Source organism: Salmo trutta, chromosome 15, assembly GCF_901001165.1.
Source record: "Salmo trutta chromosome 15, fSalTru1.1, whole genome shotgun sequence".
NCBI lineage: Eukaryota > Metazoa > Chordata > Actinopteri > Salmoniformes > Salmonidae > Salmo > Salmo trutta.
This window is the reverse complement of record NC_042971.1, coordinates 50,647,642-50,669,499: the sequence shown is the minus strand read 5'-3', so window position 1 is coordinate 50,669,499 and position 21,858 is coordinate 50,647,642. Positions and strand designations below refer to the sequence as shown.

The 21,858-nt window shown below is 42.0% G+C and overlaps 1 protein-coding gene and 1 long non-coding RNA gene across 5 annotated transcripts in view; one reads left to right on the top strand and one right to left on the bottom strand.

Annotated features, from left to right (window-relative positions):
- The window catches only part of LOC115149263 (putative cytochrome P450 120), a 46,145-nt gene that overhangs the window by 5,327 nt on the left and 18,960 nt on the right, over positions 1 to 21,858 (bottom strand). The window lies entirely within an intron of this gene.
- On the top strand, positions 314 to 1,515 carry LOC115149264 (uncharacterized). The gene is made up of 2 exons (XR_003866832.1): positions 314 to 601; positions 1,168 to 1,515. It is a non-coding gene; the product is annotated as an uncharacterized LOC115149264 (long non-coding RNA).

Sequence of the window (21,858 nt, the reverse complement as noted above, 5' to 3'; positions counted from 1 at the left end):
CACAAATCCATATAATTGACATCATGTTATGTTGTCATAGTACAGTATATGTCCATATACAGGTGCAGGATGTTAATTTGAGCCAGTTTGCTACAGCAAGAAAATAATCCTGCAGCAACAAGACATTTTAATTGTTATGTGGATTGTAATTAATTGACATTTTTGTAGGGGTAGATACATTTTTTGCAAGGGAAAATTAAGTCTGAAATTTCTACGTGGAAATTACAAACTTCAGAAGCCTTTGTAAACCTCAAATACAATATACGTTTAAAATGTCCTGCATTGCAGGAAAGTTCTTCTCCAACAGGGTGATCAATTTAAGATCCTACATCTGTAGCAGTTGGACTGACAGCAGGAACTTACTCGTCTCTGCACCACACACATTAACTAACATGTTTTTGATATAATTCAGCTCTCTTTCTCCACTCGCATTACAGGAAGGAATTAAGTGGAGTGAGAGAGAGAAGAAACATATTGGCTTGCTCTGAGACAGGATTGTGGACTAATGCACTAAGTGGACAGAGATGAAGTGCAAGTTCTGAGTGGCTGGCTTCCAGAATCATGCAGAGCTGTGTTTCCGACCAGATCATCGGATCCTGTGGTCAGTTTCAATAATGTTATTTTAATGTGTGAAATGGTTTTCCATCCCCTTTGTTGTGCTTCCTGGGAGTAATGCAACTGTGATAATGTAAACCATTTTGAACAAACATACTTGCAACAGAGTGTATGGAAATATATACAGTATGTTCATGTAAGTATTTTCTACACTCAACCTGACATAAAGCCACCCAATAAATAAGTGTTGCCTCCCCCTCTCTATCACTGTGTACCAGTGAGTATGCAGTCAGTCCCTATGACGCAGGGAGGGGGTCCAACACTCTGCTATGAGTCACACCTGCAGATGACTGACATATCAATCACCTCAGGGGTCAAGCATATCACAGTCTCCAGAAAGCAATATAGAAAAGGTTGAAAACAGCCCACACAAACAATAACAATGTATAAAACTGTCATTGTTCAGTCAGAATGTCAGGCAGAATGACTACTGTTTAGAGTGTCTGAGTCTTTAGAATGTATGCTTGTTCAAAATGTCTGCATGTTCAGTTACAGTAGAATGTCTGATTGTGTACATGCGTTTAGATCAGTATGTTTATCGTCGTTATTAAGGTCAGAGTAAAAAAGATGCTTCCGGGAGGAAGACCTGCACACTGCATGTGGTGTACACAGGCACATAATGCGATTCCTGCACCTGGTGATCAAGCCTCGTTACATAATGGTGACCAATGTTCAAAGCCACAGTAATATCAGACATGTACATTTCGTAAATTAAACAATGTCATGATTAATACATATCTGTAGCAGTGACCCGTTCTGTGACTCACTGTGTGCTCAGAGAGGAAGGGCAGCTTTTGAGTTCTCTGAGCTCAATGTTCAAATTGGTTTATTCATATGGTGTCCCCATCTGAATAACATGCTGATTACGATGACATGATGAATAAAAAATAGATAAATGCATAATATTCTTTGTTAAACTATATATTGTCATATCAAATCAAATCGTGTTGGTCGCGTACATACACACACACACACACACACACACACACACACACACACACACACACACACACACACACACAGTACCAGTCAAAAGTTTGGACATACCTACTCATTCAATGGTTTTTCTACATTGTAGAATAATAGTGAAGACATCAAAACTATGAAATAATACATATGGAATCATGTAGTAACCAAAAAATGTGTTAAACAAATCAAAATATATTTTATATTTGAGATTCTTCAAAGTAGCTAATCTTTGCCTTGATGACAGCTTTGCACACTTTTGGCATTCTCTCAACCAGCTTCACCTGGTATATATAATGGTTTGTATTGACAGTATGGACAGTAAATTAATAGAAAAGGTGTATACAGCAGCAGTTATATAGGATGAGTCTTGACCAGAATACTGTAAATACGGTCCATATGAAGTGATAAAATATTATGTAACTAAATTACTAAGTTCAAAAATCAAATCAAACTTTATTTGCCACATGCGCTGAATACAACAAGTGTAGACTTGTGAAATGCTTACTTACAAGCCCTTAACCAATAGTGCAGTTCAAGAAGAAGAACTGCACTGTTGGGGTTCAGGGCAGGGTAATGGGCGGAGGCTGGCTAGTGGTGACTATTTAACAGTCTGATGGCCTTGAGATAGAATCTGTTTTTTAGTCTCTCGGTCCCAGCTTTGATGCACCTGTACTGTCGCCGCTTTCTTGATGGTAGCGGGGTGAACAGGCCATGGCTCGAGTGGCTGGGGTCCTTGATGATCTTCTTGGACTTCCTGTGACAACGGGTGCTGTAGATGTCCTGGAGGGTGTTGGGCTGACCGCACCACCTTCTGGAGAGCCCTGCGGTTGCAGGGGTTGCAATTGCCTTACCAGTTGGTGATACAGCCCGACAGGATGTTCTCAATGGTGCATCTGTAGAAGTTTGTGAGGGACTTAGGGATTAAGCTGAATTTTTTCAGCCTCCTGAGGTTGAAGAGGCGCTGTTGCTGTTGATTAAGCATCCTTGTGGGGCCGCCGTGTTGAGGATTAGCGTGGCGGGGGTGTTATTGCCTACCTTCACCACCTGGGGTTGGCCAGTCAGGAAGTCCAGAACCCAGTTGCACAGGGCGGGGTTCAGATCCAGGGCCCCGAGCATAGTGATGAGCTTGGAGGGCAGTATTGTGTTGTAAATATCATATATGTACATTTAAGAATACACAATGAACTACAACGCCCATGTATCTTATTTTTGGGAAGTTTGATGCTTCTGATGTAACTCAATAGATTAAAGCAACATTGTAAAGAGCAATAATTTTCAAATATGAAATACATAATATTTTAAGATCATTTTTATTTCTATTTCCATGTGAAACGGTGGATGAGAGTACGTAAGATTTCTCTCAAGCATGAAGGAAATTGCACTGACATTTGACATGAATCTGACATGAATGGGCTCATACTGAATGTCAAGGGTTTAGTGTTCTAGGGTTCCGCACTTCTCTCTTCCTGCACAGCACACATTATCAATGACTAGCCAGGTGTGAATGAGCTGCAGCAGGACATCTCGCTGTCATCCTTCTTCAGACCAATGCATTGTCACACTTGGGCAAGCATCCCCACTCAGACTTGTCCAGTCTCTACATCCCTCTGTATGGTATCACAGCCAACGTTTCCACAGCTGCAAGTTATATCTCTTTCCACAGGATTTAGTGGAAATGACCAGAAATTATAATTGATGACTCGAGTGAGATTTGAGCACACTGCCTGCCTGCCGAGATCAGGTTTGTGGTCCATACATAACATCTCATAACAGGACTGAACAGTCATTAGTGCTGCTTAGACGGCTGATCCAGCCTTAGAGCTGACTGAAACCCAGCACACTGCTTTCTCCATCTGATGTCCACTGAGAAGACAGAGACAGTCAGAAGAGACGGGGACTAAGAGAGGAGAGAAGAAAAAGGGGAGAGATGAGAAAGCAGAATATAGAAAGAGGAGAGGATCCTAATGATGGGAAGAGAGCAATGGATACCATTAAAAAGAGGTGGGGCATTACTCTTCCTTCTGCATTAATTGAGCACGATGAGGCCCAGAAGAGGAGTGTGACAACAACCAGGACAAGAGGGAGGGAACCCCAGCCTGGATTAAAGGTGTAAAGGCAGGGCCGACTCGAGGCATAAGCAACCTCAGCAGTTGCTTAGGGCCCCGGAAATCAGTCAAAAATCGAATCAAAATACATTTTATTGGTCACATACACATGGTTAGCAGACGTTAATGCGAGTGTAGTGAAATTCTTGTGCTTCTAGTTGCGACAGTGCAGTAATATCTAACAAGTAATCAAACAAGTTCACACACTTATACACATAAATGTAAAGGGATGAATAAGAATATGTACATAGAAATATATGGATGAGCCATGGCCGTGCGGCATAGGCAAGATGCAGTAGATGGTATAGAATACAGTATATACATATGAGATGAGTAATGTAGGATATGTACACCTTATTAAAGTGGCGTTATTTAAAGTGACTAGTGATACCTTTATTAAATCCATTTATTAAATTTATTAAAGTGGCAAGAGATTTGAGTCTATGTTGGCAGCAGCCATTCGATGTTAGTGATGGCCTTATGGCTCTGATGGCCTTGAGATAGAAGCAGTTTTTCAGTCTCTCGTTCCCAGTTTGATGCACCTGTACTGACCTGGCCTTCTGGATGATAGCGGGGTGAACAGGCAGTGGCTGGGTGATTGTTGTCCTTGATGATCTTTTTGGCCTTCCTGTGACATCGGGTGGTGTAGGTGTCCTGGAGGGCAGGTAGTTTGCCCCTGGTGATGCATTGTGCAGACCTCACTACCCTCTGGAGAGCCTTGCAGTTGTGGGCGGAGCAGTTGCCGTACCAGGCGGTGATACAGCCTGACAGGATGCTCTCGATTGTGCATCTGTAAAAGTTTGTGAGTGTTTTAGGTGACAAGCCAAATTTCTTCAGCCTCCTGAGGTTGAAGAGGCGCTGTTGCGTCTTCTTCTCCACGCTGTCTGTGTGGGTGGACCATTTCAGTTTGTCCGTGATGTGTACAATCCACAATCTCCACTACTGTCCCGTCAATGTGGATGGGGGGGGATGCTCCCTCTGTTGTTTCCTAAAGTCCACGATCATCTCCTTTGTTTTGTTGACGTTGAGTGGGAGGTTATTTTCTTGACACCACACTCCGAGGGCCCTCACCTCCTCCCTGTAGGCCGTCTCGTCGTTGTTGGTAATCAAGCCTACCACTGTAGTGTCGTCTGCAAACTTGATGATTGAGTTGGAGGCATGCATTGCCACGCAGTCATGGGTGAACAGGGAGTACAGGAGAGGGCTGAGAACGCACTCTTGTGGGGCCCCAGTGTTGAGGATCAGAGGGGTGGAGATGTTTCCTACACCTGGGGGCGGCCCGTCAGAAAGTCCAGGACCCAGTTGCACAGGGCGTGGTCGAGACCCAGGGTCTCGAGCTTAATGACGAGTTTGGAGGGTACTATGGTGTTAAATGCTGAGCTGTAGTCAATGAACAGCATTCTTACATAAGTATTCCTCTTGTCCAGATGGGATAGGGCAGTGTGCAGTGTGATGGTGATTGCGTCGTCTGTGGACCTATTGGGGCGGTAAGCAAATTGGAGTGGGTCTAGGGTATCAGGTAGGGTGGAGGTGATACGATCCTTGATGAGTCTCTCAAAGCACTTCCTGATGACAGAAGTGAGTGCTACGGGGCGATAGTAATTTAGTTCAGTTACCTTAGTTTTCTTGGGAAGAGGAACAATGGTGGACATCTTGAAGCATGTGGGCACAGCAGACTGGGATAGGGATTGATTGAATATGTTCGTAAACACACCAGCCAGCTGGTCTGCGCATGCTCTGAGGACACAGCTAGGGATGCCGTCTGGGCCGGCAGCGAGGGTTAACACGTTTAAATGTTTTACTCATATTGGACATGGTGAAGGAGGCTTTTGTAGCTGGCCATGTCAGTGGCACTGTATTGTCCTCAAAGCAAGCAAAGAAGTTGTTTAATTTGTCTGGGAGCAAGACTTCGATGTCCGCAATGGGGCTGGTTTTCTTTTTGTAATCCGTGATTGACTATAGACCCTGCCACATACGTCTCGTGTTCGAGCAGTTGAATTGCGACTCTACTTTGTCTCGATACTGATGCTTGCTTGTTTGATTGCCTTGCGGAGGGAATAGCAACACTGTTTGTATTCGGTCATGTTTCCAGTCACCTTGCCATGATTAAAAGTGGTGGTTCGTGCTTTCAGTTTTGCACAAATGCTGCCATCAATCCACGGTTTCTGGTTAGGGAAGGTTTTAATAGTCACAGTGGGTACAACATCACCGATGCACTTGCTAATAAACTCGCTCACTGAGTCAGTGTATACATCAATGTTATTGTCTGAGGCTACCCGGAACATATCCAAGTCCACGTCATCGAAGCAATCTTGAAGCGTGGAATCCGATTGGTCAGACCAGCATTGGATAGACCTGAGCACGGGCGTTTCCTCCGTTTAAGTTTCTGTCTATAGGCTGGGAGCAACAAAATGGAGTCATGGTCAGATTTGCCGAAGGGAGGGCGGAGGAGGGCTTTTTATGCATCGCGGAAGTTAGAGTAGCAATGGTCCAGAATGCTACCAGCTCGTGTCGCGCATTCGATATGCTGATAGAATTTAGGAAGCCTTGTTCTCAGATTAGCTTTGTTAAAAGCCCCAGCTACAATAAATGCATGCAGCTCAGGATGTATGGTTTCCAGTTTACATAGAGTCCAGTGAAGTTCTTTCAGGGCCGTCGCGGTATCTGCTTGGGGGGTTATACACGGCTGTGACTATAATCGAAGAGAATTCTCTTGGTAGATAATGCGGTCGGCATTTGATTGTAAGGAATTCTAGGTCAGGTGAACAAAAGGACTTAAGTTCCTGTATGTTGTTATGATCTTCTTCCTACCAGAGAGTTGTTCGTTTGTCGGCGCGATGCGTGAAGAAACCAGGTGGCTGTACCGACTCTGACAACATATCCCGAGTGAGCCATGATTCCGTGAAACAGAGAATGTTAAAATCTCTGATGTCTCTCTGGAAGACAACTCGTGCCCTAATTTCGTCCACCTTGTTGTCTAGAGATTGGACATCGTCAAGTAATATGCTCGGAAGCGGTGTATGGTGTGCTCGCCTTCTAAGTCTGACCAGTAAGCCGCTCCGTCTGCATCTCCTGCGGCGAACGCGTTGTTTTGGATCGGCCTCTGGGATAAGATCCCATGTCCAGGTTGGAGGTCCGAACAAAGGATCCGTCGTATTCCTGGTCGTAATAATGGTAAGTTGACGTCGCTTTTATATCTAATAGTTCTTCCCGGCTGTATGTAATAACACTTGAGATTTTCTGGGCTAACAATGTAAGAAATAATACATAAAAAAACGAATTACTTCATAGTAAAGACCTGAAGAGAGGCGATCATCTCTGTTAGCACCATCACATACATTTCGGGGTCTCAACTTACTGTTGAGAGTTACAATAGTTGAATACACAAGGTGCGAGCGCATCAGCAGTTTTTCTCTTGTTTTGTCAGTCACTGACAGTCACTCAATTAATAACGTCAGCTAACAATTTTTAGATTGGTAACTTAGTCTAGCCAGTTATCTAAACTTGTAGTAATCATGGATGAATACTGACAGGGCACGCCTCTACCCAGACGCCCGCACCTTGGTAAGTTAGTTTAGCCAGTTATCGTGGACGAATACCGACAGGGCACTCCTCTACCCAGGCGCCCTGACCTCCAGGGGGCCCCCATTGATTTTGTTAGTCACTCTCACGCATATATCATTAACATGGCATAAGTCATTGCAAAATGTGTAGAATTGCAGGAAATTTGCATTAAAACTGCAAATATTTCTCTCCACCACATGGCAAAATAGGAAGAATTGCATGAAATGTTTTATCAAATGTTCTCTTCACCTATGGCAAAATGTGTAGAAGTGCAGAAAACTAACTTTAAAACGTACATTTTTCTCTCTGCCGTCAAAAGGGGGGCCACTTAAACATTTTGCCAGCTTGGTGGTGGTGGGGGGGGGGGGGGGCGGCAATCTTGCTTAGGGCCCACAAAAGGCTACAGATGGCCCTGTGTAAAGGGTTATTGTACTCTGTATGCTGATGAAAAACACTACAGTCTCAGAGGTTTCATGCAGATGAAGAGGGTCTAAAAGAAGGATGTTGGTCCTCGAAGAGCGAGCGGATTGATTTGAAGAGGCAGTTGATAAGGAGAGTAGGAGAGGGTCTGATGGCCTCCCAAATGACGCACTAGTGCACTACTTTTGACCAGGCACGATATACGGAATAGGGTGTCCTTTGGGACAGTCTCTGAAATATTCATCACGCAGAGTGAAACAGAAGCTTGGCTTGTGGCCAGCGTATTGACTGACTTGATCCTGTGTCTCTCCCCCAAATGTTAAGGGTGTTACTTTCTAGGAAGGAAACCCAACTCAGGGGTCATTAGTCTGTGTGATGATGAGTCCCTGTGTCTCTGTGTCCTTCACCTCACCGCAGAAAGAGCAGCTGTAGAGAAGAGAGGAGCCTCATCCATCCCCCGTCTGTAGCTAAGGCAGGGGGGGCAGAGGGATGCTCTGCTCTGACTCACTTCTGAATCATCCTCCTCCCCAGGGCTTCATACAGGAGAGAAGCATCCCTCTCTCTCAACTCACAAACACACACTTGGACGCTAACACACACAAACAAACACACAAGTGCACACACAGACACATACCAATGGACATTGCATGGATGCAAATGGATGTATCGATAAAGAGACATGCAAGAAATATGAAGACTTCATTCATAAGGCTAAAACAACATAAGAATGGAGGCCCAGCCATATGCATAGGGGAATCCCCATTGGTACAGACACAGTCAGGTTACCAGTTGGCATGGCAACAGTTATCTACTGCGTGTCGAGAGAGAGAGAGACACACTCACATTTGATATGGATATGGTACAAATCTGACATGATAAAGGAAAACAATTCACCATTTTAAGATAATTTACAATAACCTACAGCCACTACAATACATTAATATTGATGGAAGGCAGATATCCCCTTCGGAGAGTGACGATTAAATATATTTAATTATATGAACAAATGACAGAAGCCTGATGTAGCCATTATCACATCTCATATCCATTAACCTCTGTTTCATCATAATTCGAGTGCACCTTGAGAAATGACATAATCACTATTATTGAGGGACTTAAGGGCGGAGCCTGGACCTAATGTGCTACAATAACGATCAACAGGAGCATTAAAGCATTTAACCTACAAATCTAGCACAGTATGGATTTCAGTGGATTTTCCTTATTATGTGGAGTGAGCCGGTGTCACAGGAGGGCTCGTAAATCTAATTCATGGCTTCATGACTCACTCAGAGAATAATAAAGCAGTGGGCTAAACCAGCAGGACCTGCCATCAGCCTCTCTCTTTACCTGGTTCTGATCAGGACCTCCTGCCTGCTGAGAACTGCCAATGCTAGTAAGAGCCATACAAATAATTCATATCAGGGAGGAGGAGTGTTTTCTTCCTTTAAATGCATGGTAACAAGACTATTAATTTCCATTAATTATCTTGTAATGTGGGAGATTTTATAGACTATACCTTAAACAACCTTTGGAATGGTGACAAGTTTATCCTTGTTTGTTTTTACTCCCTTACAATGGCGTCACAGTCAATGTGTGTGTACTGAGCTATCAGAGAAACAGAAGCTGTTCTTGAGTATCTTAGTGAAATAAAAACCCAGACATACGTCTGAGACTAACCTAAACCACTTGATATGGCCTCCTTCAACAATGGCTGTAATGGATGTGTCCAAATGTCTTCAGGCTGCTATCTATTTATTGGTCAGTTTCAGTTACACTGGGGCTGTCTGCTGAAGACAAACTAAGCTTACTGCCCTGCCCAACAGACATACACACACACATGCACACAGCTGCACACAACATCTGTTGCACAGCTGCACTGAAACCACAGCAACAGCAGCCAAAAGGACCATCCTGTCTCGTCCGAGGAGGAAATGATTATTATTATTTATTAAATGACAGAGTAGCAGACACAGCAGGTACCCTCCGTTACCCCAGATCAACATCCTGTCTAGATAGAATCTATGGGGCTCTAATAATGCTGGATGTCTGGCAAAACAAGAATAGTCAAGTAAAAGTTAAATGAACACATAAATAGGTTGTTTATTAGCTTGCTTCTATTCTTGGAGAGGTGCTAGAGAGGGCAGTACGAAGCAGTTTCTGCATTGTTGATAACCCCCTCTCTCCCACACTGTCCTCCCTACAACTGGCACATCCCAGTCTGCCAGTCCTGATAATGGTGCAGTGCTACAGTGAAAAATGGGAACTAGATGGTCATTTTCCATTAATACAAATTATGTGACTTGCTTCAGCTCTTTGAAAGTATTTATGTGGCAGTGGATAGGATAGCCTGAACATGTGAAAGTTGGTTTGGTGTCTCTATCACGAACGGTACAAGAGTAACTGTTGATGGGTTCAAAGTTGGTTTGGTGTCTCCAGCTTAAACAGTTCATTAGTTACTGTTGGTGAGTTATTTTAGGCTAGTTGTAGCAAATTCATATAGTTATATTTGCTAAAAGTAATAAAAAAAAAATAGCAATTAGGACAGCCTGAATATGTGAAAGTTGATTTGGTGTCTCTAGCTTGAATGGTTCAAGAGTTACTGATGGTGAGTTATTTTATATGATCAGACCAAAACATGTGATCAGAAGTGATCGGGTGAAATATGAAGGAAGACGATGTGTATCTGCTTTCACAATTCTTCATCATCATAAAATATGTTGTTCTAAATTCAATCACCCTCTTCAATATTTTTTGCCTGTGCTGCCCATGTGCTCCTCTGCATGTGTGAGTATCCATAGCAACGGCTCTGTTTGGGCTGCTCAATGACGAGACATGAGAGAGCTGTTAGCTGGCATTATCTAGCTACTTTTCGCCACTCTAAACTCGGAAAAAAAGCTGTAACTTTTGATTGGTGGCAGATAATCCTGTTCTGATTCCAGATTTGAATAGCAGAGAAGTATACCAAATGTGTCTAAAGTGCTGGAAAAGCGGTAAAAAAATATGTTGTTTGGAAAACGTAAGGGAACGTTTTGTTGATGGGGTTACTTAATAAACAGGGGTAACATTTGATCGATACCAAATAATTCTGTTCTGATTTCAGATTTGAATTGCAGGGCAGTAGACCTTTTTGGGAAGTAGTCAAAGTAGCTGATTTGTATCAGAAGTTGCATTGTTGCATTCACAGTGAATGGAAGGTTGGAAGTGATGATGTCACAATGGAAGCTTCAGAATGTTGAAGAAATCCCACAAAAGAGGATCCCATGAAATCCCATGAAAGTTTAATAAGTTTAATAAACGTTTTACAGTTTAAAAGGTATAAATAGTATCAAAAAGTTGTATACAAGCACACTGTCCCAGACCAGTCTGCACATTTTAAAGTTTGAATGGCGTTTCTAGCTTAAAAAGGTGTAAGAGGAGTAGCGTTATAAAGAATAATAACAATAACTATATGGTACTTTACAAGTAAAGTTGTGGGGCTTGCTTTAGCTCTTTAAAAGTATTTTTGTGGTTATGGAAGAAGTTTAAAAAGTGTTACTTTACTATCTAAAGCAAAGCAGTTACATATAGTCAAAGTTACATTTCGTAAAATAATTGGTCTGATTACTTTGATAAACTACTATATCAACATTATTACTTTGAATTATGGGTTAGATAAAAAAAATTATAAACTACAGTTGTTGCATGTGAAAACTGAAAGAAGAAAGACATAGGACAAGAAAATGGGAATAAAAGGTAGGATCATGTGGACGACACTCTTAGGAAAGCAAAGCAACTCTGAATCATTCATGCTGTTGGTTTCAGATAAATAGATGTATGATTTACATTTGTAAAATGTTCAGTGTAAATTAAGTTTCATTTTAATTGAATGATGATGTAATGATTGGAAAATTTGAGGCTATTATTTGGGGAGAGAAATATAATGGTGCATCTAGTGATGACAGCTCTTTAAAATGATTTTTGTGGTAGTTGAATAACTACTGATAGCTAGCTTTAGTTCTATCTAATAAATAAACTATTTAGGCTAACATCTAATGCACATTGCCATGTAATGCACATTCAAATGTCATAAATCAACACTGCAGAGCTCTCCCTGTCTTCTGCCATGCCTTGATTGTATTACTGCTGATTATATCTGTAAATGTGCATGTACATGCTGGCCCATCTACTGTTGCTAGCCCAAATTCTGAATTGTGCTTTGATATCTGCTTCACAGATTTCTGCTCTCGTAAAAGCCTGGGTTTTCTGCACGTTAACACTAGAAGCTTATTACCTGAAATTGATCAATTGAAAGTGTGATTTCACAGCTCCAATCCAGATGTGTTGGTCATTACTGAGATATGGTTAAGGAAGAGTGTTTTGAATACTGATGTTAACATTTCTGGTTATAACCTTTTTCAGAAAAACAGATCTTCCAAAGGTGGGGGAGTGGTAATCTTTACCAAGGATCACCTTCAGTGCTCGGTTGTCTCCAAGCCTGTCCCCAAACAATTTGATTTGCTGGTTTTAAGCATTATACTTTCAAATAGCTCTTTGTTGACTGTTATCATCCTCCATCAGCACCGGCCTGTACCCTACCTGCCCTAAGCTCTCTCCTGGCCCCCACACTAAGTCTGAATTTGTCCTGCTAGGTGACCTAAACTGGGACATGCTTAAACCACCTCACCAAGTCCTAAAGCAATGGGACTCCCTAAATCTTTCTCAGATTATTACCAATCTCACAAGGTATGACTCCAAAACACCCGAAAAGGCTACTCTCCTCGATGTTATCCTCACAAATAATCCTGATAGGTGTCAGTCTGGTGTTTTCTGTAATGACCTTAGTGATCACTGTTTTACAGTCTGTGTAGGTAATGGCTGCTCAGTGAAACGACCTGTCCTGATTTGTCATAGATGCTGGCTAAAAAACTTCAATGAGCAAGCCTTCCTTCATGACCTGGCCTCTGTAATTGTTAGAGTCAGCTTGATCCCCTCTGTTGTATACGCTTGGACCTTATTTTTTTATATTTTCAGTGGTATTGTTAACAAACACGCCCCCATAAAGAAAATGAGAATTAACAACAGGTTCAGCCCCAAGTCCGATCATGATCTTGCAGAGTTAAGAACTGCATTTGGCGAAATGCTCGGCACACTGGCTCTCGTTCAGGCAAATGATAAGTAAGTGCTCTCAGTCTATCCGGAAGGCCAAAGTTAGTTACTTTAAGGAGCAGTTGTCTCACTGTGGGTCTAACCCCAAGAAGTTCTGGAAAACAGTTAAAGACCTGGAGAATAAACCCTCCTCCTCACAGCTGCCCATGTCCATTAATGTTGATGATGTGGTTGTTACTGACAAGAAGCATATGGCTGAGCTCTTTAAAACCTGTTTGGGATAGGGGGCAGTATTGAGAATTTTGGAAAAAATATGTGCCCATTTTTAACTGCCTCCTACACCAACTCAGAAGCTAGAATATGCATATTATTGTTCAGGTTTGGATAGAAAACACCCTAAAGTTTCTAAAACTGTTTGAATGGTGTCTGTGAGTATAACAGAACTCCTATGGCAGGCAAAAACCTGACAAGGTTTCATGCAGGAAGTGGCCTGTCTGACAAGGAGTCGTGCGTCTTGCATCTGTTTATTGAAAAGTAAGGATCTTAGCTGTAACGTGACAATTCCTAGGGCTCCAATAGGCTCTCAGAACCCGGGAAAAACCTGAACGATGACGAGGCGGCCTCTGGCTGAAACAAATTATCGCCTTTGGTAAGTGGCGGATCAGAGGACCATTGAATGAGGCGCGTGCACGATTCGCCCCCGTGGAGAAATTTCATTCGGCTGTTTAGGCTCATTGCAGATTCCCGGTCGGAATATTATCGCTTTTCTACGAGATAAATGGCATAAAAATTGGTTTTAAACAGCGGTTGACATGCTTCGAAGTACGGTAATGGAATATTTAGACCTTTTTTGTCACGCCATGCGCAATGCGCCCGACCGTGATGTAGCATTCTGATAGTGTCTAGAACTCACGAACAAAACGTCGCTGTTTGGATATAACGATGGATTATTTGGGACCAAACCTACATTTGTTATTGAAGTAGAAGTCCTGGGAGTGTATTCTGACGAAGAACAGGAAAGGTAAGAACATTTTTCTTATAGGAAATGTGATTTTGGTGAAGGCTGAACTGGGTGGGTGTCTAAATAGCTAGCCCGTGATGGCTGGGCTATGTACTTAGAATATTGCAAAATGTGCTTCATCCGAAAAGCTATTTTAAAATCGGACATATCGAGTGCATAGAGGAGTAATGTATCTATAATTCTTAAAATAATTGTTATGCTTTTTGTGAACGTTTATCGTGAGTAATTTAGCAAACTGTTAGTAAATTCCCCGGAAGTTTGCGGGGGGTATGCTTTTTCTGAACGTCACATGCTAATGTAAAAAGCTGTTTTTTGATATAAATATGAACTTGATTGAACAGACATGCATGTATTGTATAACATAATGTCCTAGGTGTGTCATCTGATGAAGATCATAAAAGGTTAGTGCTGCATTTAGCTGTGGTTTGGATTTATGTGACATTATATGCTAGGTTGAAAAATGGGTGTCTGATTATTTCTGGCTGGGCACTCTCCTGACATAATCTAATGTTTCGCTTTCGTTGTAAAGCCTTTTTGAAATCGGACAGTGTGGTTAGATTAAGGAGAGTCTTGTCTTTAAATAGCTGTAAAATAGTCATATGTTTGAGAAATTGAAGTAATAGTATTTCAAACGATTCAAAAATCGCGCCACTGAATTCAGGTGGCTGTTACGTAGGTGGGACGAATTCGTCCCACATGCGCCAGAGAGGTTAACCTCTCTTGGATAGGGGGCAGTATTTTCACTTAAGGATGAAAAGCGTGCCCAAAGTAAACTGCCTGTTACTCAGGCCCAGAAGCTAGGATATGCATATAATTTGGATAGAAAACACTCTGAAGTTCCTAAAACTGTTAAAATCATGTCTGTGAGTATAACAGAACTGATATGGTAAGCAAAACACCGAGGACAAACCATCCCCCCCCCAAAAAAAGATTTTTCAATGGCTGTCACTTTAATTATAAGGTGAAATCCTCCCAGATTGCAGTTCCTAGGGCTTACACTAGATGAGCCAGAAATTGTAGTTTTTCTAGGTGGCTCCCATTTTGGCTGTAGTGTTTCCAAGCGCGTGGAAGAAAGCGCATTCTTTGGTATTTTTCTCCGATAAAGACAATAACGATTCTCCGTCTTAAATTTGATCATTTATTTACGTATTAGGGTACCTAAGGTTTGATTATAAACGTTGTTTGACTTGTTTGAAAAAGTTTATTAGTAACGTTTGGGATTCATTTTGTATGCATTTTGATGGAGGGAAAGTGGGTGGATTATTGACTGAAGCGCGCCAGCTAAACTGAGTTTTTATGGATATAAAGAAGGACATTATCAAACAAAAGGACCATTTGTGATGTATCTGGGACCTTTTGGAGTACCAACAGAAAAATATCAAAGGTAAGGCATTTATTATATCGCTATTTCTGAGTTTCGTGGCGCACCTGCCTGGTTGAAATATGTTTTTCATGCTTTTGTATGCGGGGCGTGGCCTCAGATAATCGCATGGTGTGCTTTCGCCGTAAAGCCTTTTTGAAATCTGACACAGCGGCTGGATTAACAAGAACTTAAGCTTGATTTTGATGTATTACACTTGTGATTTTATGAAAGTTAAATATTTATAATTCTGTAGTTTGAATTTCGCGCTCTGCAATTTCACCGGATGTTAGCTATACTCCTCTGCAGGTGGGACGGTAGCGTCCCACCTGCCCATAAGAAGTTAAATCACATTTTACATTTACATTTTAGTCATTTAGCAGACGCTCTTATCCAGAGCGACTTACAGTAGTGAATGCATACATTTCATTTTCATTTCATACATATTTTTTTTTTCTTCGTACTTGGCCCCCCGTGGGAATCGAACCCACAACCCTGGTGTTGCAAACACCATGCTCTACCAACGGGGAATCACCACTTCAATAAGTCAGGATTCCTATTTGACTCAGCCATGCTTTCTTGCCCGTCCAACATTTCCTCATCTCCCACCTCTTCCAATGCGACTAGCCCCGATGCTCCTCCCTCTTTTTCCCCTGCCCTGCTACAATGTCCGAGGTGCTAAAGGAGCTCCTTAAACTTGACCCCCAAAAAACATCTGGGTCAGATGGTTTAGACCCTTTCTTTAATGTTGCTGTCCCTATCATCGCCAAGCATATCTCTGACCTTTTTAACCTGTCTCTCCTCTCTGGGGAGGATACCATTGCTTGGAAGGCAGCCACGGTGCATCCTTTATTTAAAGGGGGAGATCAAGTTGATCCTAACTGTTATAGGCCTATTTCTATTTTGCCCTGTTTATCAAAAGTGTTGAAAAAACTTGGCAATAATCAACTGACTGGCTTTCTTCATGTCTATAGTATTCTCTCTGGTAAGCAACCTGGTTTACGCTCAGGTTATGGATGTGTCACTGCAACCTTAAAGGTCCTCAATGATGTCACCATTGCCCTTGATTCTATGCAATGTTATGCTGCTATTTTTATTGACTTGGCCAAAGCTTTTGATACAGTAGACCATTCCATAGTTGTGGGACAGCTAAGGAGTATTGGTGTCTCTGAGGGGTCATTGGCCTGGTTTGCCACCTCTCTCAAAGAATGCAGTGTATAAAGTCAGAACATCTGCTGTCTCAGCCATTGCCTCTCACCAAGGGAGTACCCCAAGGCTCGATCCTAGGCCCCACGCTCTTCTCAATTTACATCAACAACATAGCTCAGGCAGTAGGAAGCTCTCTCATCCTTTTATATGCAGATGATACAGTCTTATACTCAGCTGGCCCCTCCCCGGACTTTGTGTTAAAATGCTCTACAACAAAGCTTTCTTAGTGTCCAACAAGCTTTCTCTGCCCTTAACCTTGTTCTGAACACCTCCTAAACAAAGGTCATGTGGTTTGATAAGAAGAATGCCCCTCTCCCCACCAGGTGTGATTACTACCTCTGATGGTTTAGAGCCTGAGGTAGTCACCTCATACAAGTACTTGGGAGTATGGCTAGATGGTACACTGTCCTTCTCTCCGCACATATCAAAGCTGCAGGCTAAAGTTAAATCTACACTTGGCTTCCTCTATCGTAATCGCTCCTCTTTCACCCCAGCTGCCAAACTAACCCTGATTCAGATGACCATCCTACCCAGGGTAGATTACGGAGACGTAATTTATAGATCAGCAGGTAAGGCTGCTCTCGTGCGGCTAGATGTTCTTTACCATTCGGCCATCAGATTTGCCACCAATGCTCCTTATAGGACACATCACTGCACTCTATACACCTCTGTAAATGGTCATCTCTGTATACCCGTCGCAAGACACACTGGTTGATCCTTATTTATAAAACCCTCTTAGGCCTCACTCCCCCCATCTGAGATATCTACTGCAGCCCTCATCCTCCACATACAACACCCGTTCTGCCAGTCACATTCTGTTAAAGGTCCCCAAAGCACACACATCCCTGGGTCGCTCCTCTTTTCAGTTTGCTGCAGCTAGCAACTCGAACGAGCTGCAACAAATACTCAAACTGGACAGTTTTATCTCAATTTCTTCATTCAAAGACTCAATCATGGACACTCTTACTGACAGTTGTGGCTGCTTTGCGTGATATATTGGTGTCTCTACCTTCTTGCCCTTTGTGCTGTTGTCTGTGCCCAATAATGTTTGTATCATGTTTTGTGCTGCTAACATGTGCTGCTGCCATGTTGTATTGCTACCATGCTGTTGTTATGTTGTGTTGCTACCATGCTGTGTTGTCATGTGTTGCTGCCATGGTCTCTCTTCATGTAGTGTTGTCTCTCTTGTCGTGATGTGTTTTGTCCTACATTTTTATATTTTGATTTTATTTTTAATCCTAGTCCCCATCCCCGCAGGAGGCCTTTTGGTAGGCCGTCATTGTAAATAAGAATTTGTTCTTAACTGACTTGCCTAGTTAAATAAAAGGTTAAATAACAAATAAATGAATTAAAAAAAGATCACTGAAAAGTACATTGCTGAATAAAATGTGGTGTGCTTGTTTTAAAATATGCATGGTTTTGAAATAAGTTATAGTTGTAGTAGTGTCTGCAATACTAATGTTGGTGACTGGTTATAGTTGTAGTAGTGTCTGCAGTACTAATGTTGGTGACTGGTTATAGTTGTAGTAGTGTCTGCAGTACTAATGTTGGTGACTGGTTATAGTTGTAGTAGTGTCTGCAGTACTAATGTTGGTGACTGGTTATAGTTGTAGTAGTGTCTGCAGTACTAATGTTGGTGACTGGTTATAGTTGTAGTAGTGTCTGCAGTACTAATGTTGGTGACTGGTTATAGTTGTAGTAGTGTCTGCAGTACTAATGTTGGTGACTGGTTATAGTTGTAGTAGTGTCTGCAATACTAATGTTGGTGACTGGTTATAGTTGTAGTAGTGTCTGCAGTACTAATGTTGGTGACTGGTTATAGTTGTAGTAGTGTCTGCAGTACTAATGTTGGTGACTGGTTATAGTTGTAGTAGTGTCTGCAGTACTAATGTTGGTGACTGGTTATAGTTGTAGTAGTGTCTGCAGTACTAATGTTGGTGACTGGTTATAGTTGTAGTAGTGTCTGCAGTACTAATGTTGGTGACTGGTTATAGTTGAAAAAGTAGGTAGTTGAAAAGATTGATTGATTGATGGATAGGATAGCCTGAACAAGTTGGTTTGGTGTCTCTGTATGTTCAAGAGTTACAATTATTGTTGGTGGGTATTATAAGCTAATTTAAGCACATTTAAGTAGTTATAATTTATAGTGCAGACCAGAGCTAGACCAGAGCTAGTACGAACCAGAGCTAGCTAGCTACGCCCAGGACCAGAGCTGGACCCGATCTAGTGCAGACCAGCGCAGTAGTTGTGGTCATTAGTTATGATCAGTAGTTGTGTAGTGTTGGTCAGTAGTTGTGTGGTAAGTAGTTGTGTGGTCAGTAGTTGTGGTCAGTACGTCTGTGGTTCAGTAGTTGTGTGGTTAGTAGTTGTGTGGTTGTGGTCAGTAGTTGTGGTCAGTAGTGGTTAGTAGTTGTGGTCAGTAGTTGTGGTCAGTAGTTTTGGTCAGTAGTAGTTGTGGTCAGTAGTTGTGGACAGTAGTTGTGTGGTTGTGGTCAGTAGTTGTGGTCAGTAGTGGTTAGTAGTTTTGGTAAGTAGTAGTTGTGGTCAGTAGTTGTGGACAGTAGTTGTGTGGTTGTGGTCAGTAGTTGTGGTCAGTAGTGGTTAGTCGTTTTGGTCAGTAGTTTTGGTAAGTAGTAGTTGTGGTCAGTAGTTGTGGACAGTAGTTGTGTGGTTTTGGTCAGTAGTTGTGGTCAGTAGTGGTTAGTAGTTTTGGCAAGTAGTAGTTGTGGTCAGTAGTTGTGGACAGTAGTTGTGGTCAGTAGTGGTTAGTAGTTTTGGTCAGTAGTAGTTGTGGTCAGTAGTTGTGGACAGTAGTTGTGGGGTTGTGGTCAGTAGTTTTGGTCAGTAGTAGTTGTGGTCAGTAGTTGTGGACAGTAGTTGTGGTCAGTAGTTGATTGATTGATTGATTGGTTATGCGGTTACTAAAAGAGCTGTATCGTTAAATTGGTAATAGATATTTTTGTTTCCGACTTCAGATTTGAATAGCAAAGAAGGGCTACAAGATGTCATACCCTCTAACATTTTGTCTAAGTTGTTGGCAAAGTGGTCATAAGTTGCATTGTTGAATTTACAGTGAATGGAATGTTGGAAGTGATGATGTTATAATGGGGCCTTTGGAATACTGAGGAAATCCCCTGAAAGTGGATGGAGGACAAAAAGGTTAGTAGTTTAAAAAGTATAAAATAGATCAAAAAGTGGTATACAAGCAACTCCAATCCAGTCTCCACGTTTTAAAGTTTCAACAGTGTAAAAGGAGTAGCATGCTAAAAAAGAATAATAAGTCAGAAGTATGTCGGAGACTTAAATTGGGGACTCTTGCTTCACAAGCCCCTTTAACTATAAGTCAGAAATAAGTGATACAATATTTAAAGTGTAGCTGCTTTCGCAAGCCAATTTAATGAATGGCTGAATCACTTTATACAGTATTTCTGCTTTACTATCAAACTGCATGAGAAGCAGACAGCTCTCCTGACTTGAGCAACGCCACAACAATAAAAACAACACCATTAATCCCTTTAGTTTATTTTCCTATACAGCACATGGACACTTTCATATTAAACTCAACCGAAATGAAAACTAGCCAGCCTGTCTGTGTACAGATGTAGGATCTTAATTTGATCACCCTGTTGCAGGTGAACTTTCCTGCAATGCAGGACATTTTTAACTTGTAGTGCATTTGAGGTTTAAAAAGGCTTCGTCAGATTGTAATTTCCACTTTGAAATTTCAGACTTGATTTTCTCTTACGAAAAATGTATCAACCCCACTACAAAATAATAATTCACATTTTCTGTTACTGTATGATTATTCACTTGATGTAGCGAACTGGCTCAAATTAAGATCCTACATCTGTAGCTCTGAACTCATCCATATTACTCCCAGACAGTCACTGTTTGTAAAACATAAACACGTAAACATAGCCCCTCCCTCTCTGTTTATGCAGTGCTTTTAAAAATACAAAAAAATAAGGAACACAATTCCATTTATGAAAAATGTATTATAGTTTTTTCCCCCCTGGTTTTTATTAAAATGTGTTTTTCTAATGCATTCCCCCCTGAATGTCTCTCTATTCCTCATGTGACACAGACAGTACTGAAAGCTTCCCCTGACTTAAACCTTTTGTGCGTGTGTGTGTGTGTGTGTGTGTGTGTGTGTGTGTGTGCGTTTGTGCGTATAGAAGGATTACAGCGGCCAATCCTCCTGTTGATGACTACTGATTAATGTCTACCTGATGACTTTCCATTGGTGCATATCCATACAATATTCTCTATCGCTCTACTTTTTCCTCCACATATTGTGCTGTCTCATTTTGACTCAAATGACTTAGCAGAAGCACTACAGGCGAGGGAGATATGAGTCAATATAATAAAAAGAGCAACACTGAGCTTCAACTGCCTAGATGAGTGAGGCTCTAGACTAGTGTAACTCACATTTTCCATCCTGCTGCCATAGAGCATAGAGCATGATGCTCATGGATAATCACCAGAGCAGCATGTAAAAACGCTCTCTTCTTGTTCACTTTCCTTACCGGCAGATGGGGTTTTATTTTCCCCATCCCCTGCCCTCCTCAGACCTCGCTCCTCTCACTGAGCTCTGCTACCCCCCCATCCCCTGCCATCCTCAGGCCTCTCTCACTGAGCTCTGCTACCCCCCATCCCCTGCCATCCTCAGGCCTCTCTCCTCTCACTGAGCTCTGCTACCCCACACCCCCCAGTAGTCTGAAGCCCCGCCCTCAGCAGAGGCCGTCACAGCTGGTGAGACAGGAACAGGAAGTGAACCACCACTCACTGTGACCTCATACACGGCGGACAAGCCAGGTCCCTTCATGGATCATGCCCTGCAGCAGTGGGCAGCATCTGTGTGCATCCGAATGACAATAAGGCCAGTTCGATTCACTGTCTCCACCTTTCTAACCGTCTTACTATTTTTCTCTCTCTCTCAGTGACCCCCCCCCCCCTCCCCTCTTCAGAGCACCTACCCTGAACATTGTTTATTGATTCATCAGTCATGGTATGAATTTCACACATTGTTATAATGCGCTTATCAGACATTATCACAGTCTTACCACAGAATTTCACTGTAACTCTATAACTGTATGACTCATTTTGTCTCTTGCCAGATCTTTGGGCGCTAAGCATTGACAGCCTAAGCAACAGTATCTCTGATACTCAGTTGTTCTCATGATCAGCCTCTCCCATAGAATAGAGATAAAGATAAATCCCATAGATATTAATGTATCTATTTCTATGGTAAATCCTTCAGAACAGGACAAGATGAGCTCACAATATAGAAGTTCCTCCTTTAGAACCACAGGCAACACCAGATGGTAACTCCATTGAATAGATTAATCATCAGCATAATTAAAATGTTAAATCTCGAGCTCATTATCCAGTAATGGCAAAAATATAAAATCCTTACATTACATGGGCTATATTCTAAAGTTATTAGAGAAAATACAGTACATTAGAGAACAAAATAGAGTACATTTGTGGATATGTTATTGGACATTTGA